Source organism: Sturnus vulgaris, chromosome Z (assembly GCF_052056855.1).
Source record: "Sturnus vulgaris isolate bStuVul1 chromosome Z, bStuVul1.hap1, whole genome shotgun sequence".
NCBI classification, from domain to species: domain Eukaryota; kingdom Metazoa; phylum Chordata; class Aves; order Passeriformes; family Sturnidae; genus Sturnus; species Sturnus vulgaris.
Window position 1 is genome coordinate 7904760 of NC_142283.1, and position 6381 is coordinate 7911140.

Here is a 6381-nt window from a genome sequence, read left to right on the forward strand (position 1 = left end):
TCAAACTGATTGTAATTTTACTGTTTTACATGAGTATAACCAGACCTTCTGGGCTTGTTGTCCTTTAGAGTCTGCTTCAAGGCTATTTTTTAGCATAAGACATAAAATTCTAAACTCTGCAGAAATGTTGGCATGCCCTAATTTTCTTTTGATTTCTCCTTCATAGGTTAGCCCAAGCTACTCTGAGATGAAGAACAGATGCTGGTATCTCCACAAGAAATTGTCCCACATTCAGCAATGAGTATCTGTGTTTGGCAAGCAGCAAGTGGAGTCCTGGCACCAGTCATCTGCTTCAGCCTGATAAAATCTATGAGCTCTGGATTTTTTATTTCAAAAGGAAGATTAGTTGTTTTAGGATTATTCAAATTAGCAGATTGAGTAGATCAATATTTGTTAAAAATGTAGGATTAGTTTGTTAAAGATAACAGAATTTAGTAGTGAACTTTCACAATAAAGACGTTGCATTATTCTTAACTAATTCTCTTATTGTCACTTATATAATATTTGGAGTGGCTTTCTTCTGGTCAATTCTTTTCTTCAAGGCTTAGGTTTGTGCACTGAATTAGTAGAGGGTGGAAGCCCAGTACCTCTACTATGAAATTGTCCACATTTTAAGAAAATATTGTAGCAAATTGAAATTCTTTATGATAAGAATAAGCTTGTTTTCCATCCTTGCTTGTTAATTTAAGATCTTCTCCTTGAGTGTTTGAATGTATAGAAATTTGGACAACCCCCTCCCCAAATCCCCTTGTTTTGGATGGTTACAGAGGAATGCATATGGGCTGCTCCAAGATGTCAGCTGAAGAACCTTGCAGGACTGCTTGTAGACCTTGTTTTCAACTTGTCTGTGAGCCAAGTAATATCCAGATCTTTTGCAAGTGTTTTTTAAAACACATAGAGAAGTGTTAGAAGTAAGGTACTACAACGTGTTTTGGAGAGAAATTGGGTTAAAGTGTCCCTATGGAAACGCTGTCCATTTCTTAGCATTTTAAGAAATAGGCTGTCACACCCAGTCTTTCTAGAGAGACACAGATGTTGATTCCTGCACAGACCTATGGGGACTTTGAAGTCCAGTCCTTTTCCTAAGTTTCCTGTCATTTGTTTATTCAGCTGACAGGGTAGAGGTGTGGCCAGTGATGCCATAACTTTCTTCTGGGGAAGGATAGGAAATTGACTGAGGGAGGACAATACTTGGGTACATTCAAATGGGGCTGTGAATGCCTCTTTCTTCCTTGGAGAGTATTTTAGAACTTCCTCAATTGTCTCCATGCCAACGATGTTAAACCCCCATATCTGAGACATCTTTGGGCATTTTGTGATCGAACTTATGAGCTGCTGCTGCCCTTCTGTCCTCCTTCAAGTTCAAGAAATTGTCACCTCTTAAACTCTGAGACTTGTGTCCTTTTTAGCCTGGCACAGAGGGTGCTCCTACAGCTCTGCAGTGCAGCAGCACAAGGAACTCTGCTGAGGGGACCATGGGGTGAATTCTGCTGGGGTGCCTGCCCTTGGCCTGGTGACTGCTGCTGCTTGGCAGAGTGTGCAAGGGTGCTGCTGTTGAGAGTGTGGACTGAGACAAAGGGTTTATAAGCATATCCTTATTCTGGGTCACATTTCATTCTTCCTGTAAACTGCCTTTAGGATGTGTAATGTCCACATACTTATTAAGCCTGTGTGTTTCTGGCTGTCATTTCTGTGCAGATCCCTTTAAAAAAAAAAAAAAAAGAGAAATAAAAAACGCTCTACTCCAAACAGGAAAAAACAAAAAATGCAACACCCTAAAGTGGAAAAAGACCTGAATTTTACAATGAAAAAACACCAATCCAGTAAATTATAGTTGCTGGAAAGCTGCTTTATATGCCTGCTAAAAATGATTGTATGAGCTCAGAAGGCTCTGTGTAGCTTGATTCTAACTCTGCAAGTTCATAGCTGGGAAACAAAGCAGAAGCATTTCTGAAGACCAGAAGGCTGCTCAAGACCCCTGGGAGCAGGGCAGGGCACAGTGTCTTTGGCAGAGGGATGTGATGGGGTGTTGGCAGCCTGCTGGCTTCACCAGAAGCCTGTCACCAGTCCTCTGTCCCATGCCTGCTCACAGTTGGGATAACCCACGGTGCAAAACAGTCTGAGCATCCCAACTTGCAGTGCTGCTGGTGAGGCTGCATCTGTACATGGGGTGGTCCCCATCTGCTGCCTGCTGCTGCATGCGAGAAGATTTTGGTGTACGAAAAGGCAAAACTCATCAGGTTAATGAATAAAAAGATGCTCCAGTCTTTAGAAAGTCTTTGTATATGAGCTGAAGTATCCTTGGCCTTCAAAAGGATGGGCTGTCATGGCCCAGGCTTATCCAGCTGATTTCTCTTGTTAACTGAGCACAGCTGAACATATAAAAGAATGTAGGTAGTTGTTGATCGTGTATTTACACCCAAGAGCCAGCCCCCAGATCTTTATCCTTTTGAGCAAAGAATAGTGAGAATTTAATGTCTTCAGCTTGGAGTTCCCAGGTGAATCTCTAGGTCATGTGGAAGATCTTCCAGTTAAAAATGCTAAAATACAGTCTTCACCCCTGACAGTCACAAAAGTCAGAATCTGGGCTGGCTTTCCTCTGACCAAGTCTGCCTCTCTGACACACAAGGGACTTGGCCAGAAGCTTGCACAAGATGAAGATGGATAGAGTGATATTCTTGTTGGGCTCAGCCATTGTTTTCAGCTGTTCTTCAACAAGAGGAGGCTGGGAGTGGAGCAGAACTGAGAAAAGAGATGGATCTCAGTACTGGATAGTTGGGAGTTTTTCCCCACCACTTGACCTGAACCTCCTCCTCCTTTCCAAATGTGACAGCCACATGTACAGGTTAAGAATGGCTTCAAGACTTAAGGCTTTCAAAATAGCCACTTTCATAATAATAACATTGAATGTGAATTACACATGCAGTAAAAACATTCTGTGAGGACATCACTTTCCTGGAAAGTCAGAAGTACTGACCTGGAGAGGAAGAATAACTGCAAACCTTTTAAAATTAAAGCTTTGACCAGAATTCAGCCTTCCATCCCAAACCACCCTCTGTACTTGGGTGAGGTGTTGTTGCCTTAGATGTTTGCCTTCTTCTGTCTTCTGAGGCTTCTGGAGCAGACGTGGACTGGCTGTTATGTCTGTCTTCGTACTGACACCACTTTTTGCAGTGTTTTCTGAAAGACACTGTGGACTTACAAGGACAGCAAATACTGTGTTACTTGCTCTCCACCAGCAGAGCTTTTCCTAATACCACTGTAGTGAAGTGGGCACAAATGATCCCTGGTAACTCTTGATGGCTGAATACCATGTCACAACCCTGGATCAGGACGCCATCTACAGCAAAGTTAGTGCCAATCCTCTGCCTGATTTCTAATTATCCATCCCTTCCCACAATAAATTTCTTGCAGTTCTGCATTTGCCACAAGATGGCAAAAGTTTCACCAGACAAGGTTTTAGGAAAAAGATGAGCAGGTTCCCACAAATTAACAATACTGTGAGTAAAGATGAAATAAGAGTCTTAATGGCGTCCTTGTTTCCTCTTGCTTTCAGAACCGTTGGAAAAATCTGACAGGTAACAAAAAATACAGGGAGGCTACATATACTTACCTATAAAAAGATAACCCGACAGTGGGTGGGGAACTCACAATACCCTGAACACCCTTGGCTGGATCAGTGCTGGACCCAAGACTGCTGATCCTCTCCTATCTGCTCTCCCCTTCCTTTTTCTCTTTCATCCCTCTTTCTTCAACACTTCATAAACCAAAACCTTCCTCCCTTCCTGCCAAATTCTCCCGCTTCTGCCTGAACACACTGGCTTTTGGGACACTGACAGCACTTTCCAGCACTGCTCAGTGCTGCTGTTGTGGCTCAGTGGGTGGCTCAGTTGAGGAGCAGAGTGTCCAAGGTGAGGTGGGGCTCTCTGACCAACCTGGTCTGGTGGAAGGTGTCCCTACTCATGGCAGGGGTGTTGAGACAAGATGATCTTAAAGTTCCTTGCTACCCAAGCCAGTATGGCTCTGTGATTCCAATAAGCTACAAAAAATATCTCCACTCTAATACTCAAGTATGCTAATACATATCCATAAGTAATCACATGAGACTGATAAGAAACTTTTTTTAAAATTTTGTCTCAAAATTTTACATATTCAATCTAAAAATGGGTAATTTAGTCAGGGTACACTAAAAGAAAAATATACAAGAGTTTCAGGACATGCCTAATAAAATAGTTATTCTTTTTTCTAACAGGTGTTTTTTTTTGTTTTTTTTTCAAATCAAACACAGCATGGCCTAAGGAAATAACGAAGGTTTTCTGACTATCACATGGAAAACTTTATTGTGCAGAAAGCTTTTTTTTTTTTGTCTCTATGAAGCTTAGTGCTAGTTTGGGACAAGAACACACATATATAGGAGAGCAAGAATTAAGGGTGTAATCCATTATTCAAAATACTATTTTCTAAAAGTTAATTTTGAGAGTTAGCTCTAATGAAGGACTCAGGAGAGGAATCTCTACTTAAATTTAAGCCTAAATATATAATTTCAAATGCTGTAGGTACTACCCAAATTCACCACTGACCTCTTTCTTTCATCCCAATACTTCCAATGCCGGGGGAATTTGGGTGGAAGCATTCCAGAAACATTTCATTTTTTCAAAACCACTTCCTTAAATAACGTTTTTCCTGATTTTTAGCTTATATCATAGTATGAGGTGTGGGGTTTATATCATAGCAGCTTTTACTTTATGCCATACACAGTTATAAATCAATTCCAAATTTCAGTACTCCCTTAATTCCTGACTATCTGGGACAGATAAAGTCCTAAAACTTCCATTAAAACCAACTAAGAATAGCAACTCACAAAGCATCATTTTCTACTTTCAGTAATGTTTCTAAATGCTAAAAGTATCAGGTTTAAAAATAGCTTTAAGATACATAAATTTCTAGAGAATATCATCTTAGAGAATGAAAATACGAATTTCTAGTAAGATTTCTTCTAAGAATTAAAATTCATGAGATGGTCTGTCTACAAGTACAGCGCATCTGCACCTGATACAGGCAGCATTATGGGGATACTCAGTAAAATGCAATCATAGTTTATTGTCTGAATAATAGAAAGCATTAATCTCTGAATCTCTGAATAAATAATAAGTATTTTTATATTGTCTAACTTCTCTGTATAAAACCTGTGGCTATCACTGATTAAAATGCATAATAGCAAAATATTTCTCTAGTTTGGATATGAAGTGTACATATTTCCATTAACCTGTTATTAAACACCTATAAAACATGTACAGAAAATTAAAACCAGTACTTTCTTATGTGTTGGCTATACACAAATCATTGGCAACAGAATAGTTCCCAGAGAAAAAACTGTGAAAGCTTTCAAAATATTAGAAATGCAGGACTACGTGAAGCTTAGACTAACCTTCAGAGAGCTTTTGTGTCACTTTTGCACAGGATGTCAGTATGAAGCATTTAATCCCCACTTTTGATAATTGAGCTGGTTTCTGTTAGAACTACCCAAGGATTCTATCAGATGCCTAGACAAGCTATAGTTTAGCTGTATGCACAAATTTTTCCATGACTCTAAGCATAAAAAAAGTACAGTTTTATTCATATCTATCCAGTAATCTAATTTTTGCTTTAATTTTTGATAACTATATAACGATAAAAAACTACTTTTTTCACGTGTAGGTTCCGTACATATTACTTTCCTACTATTTTTGTTTTGTTTAATACTTTCAGTTTTCTTTAATGATTTTTAAAAAGCAATGTAATGCTTTATATTTTAGATTCCCTATATGCAAGACATAGGTAAGTATATTCATCTTTTAAAGAACTTCAGGACATGCAGATCCAGAGTTTTTTAAAAAAATAAATAATTCTTGCATAAAACTAACATTGGAATTTTGAGTCTGCAGCAGTCAGCCAAATCATCAACTCTTCCTTATTTTGTGTGTATACAAAAATAGGGAAGGAAACACCCTCTCAAGTTCTGCAAAGCATTGCCTGAAAAAAAAAATCTCAATGACTTTAGAATGGAATTTGAAAGGAACAATTTGCCTATAAAACTGTATTGAAAAACGTAACCATTCTTACACCTTACAAACAAAAAAATATTCAGCTCCAGCAGTGTGTTTTTCCACCTTCTTCACCCAAGTGCAATTTCCAGGTACATTTGATGTCTCAGGCTACATACCAAAATTCAAAGCCAGATGAAAAGGCAGAATTGAAAGTACAAGAATAATGAGACATTTAGTTCCTCGATTAGATTTTGCTTCTAGAAAAGCACCTATGCTCAGGTAAAGGCTGGGTTCATTTTGGCATTAGCACATATTATGTACACACAAGTCAGCAGCATGACAAGTTATTTCGGTC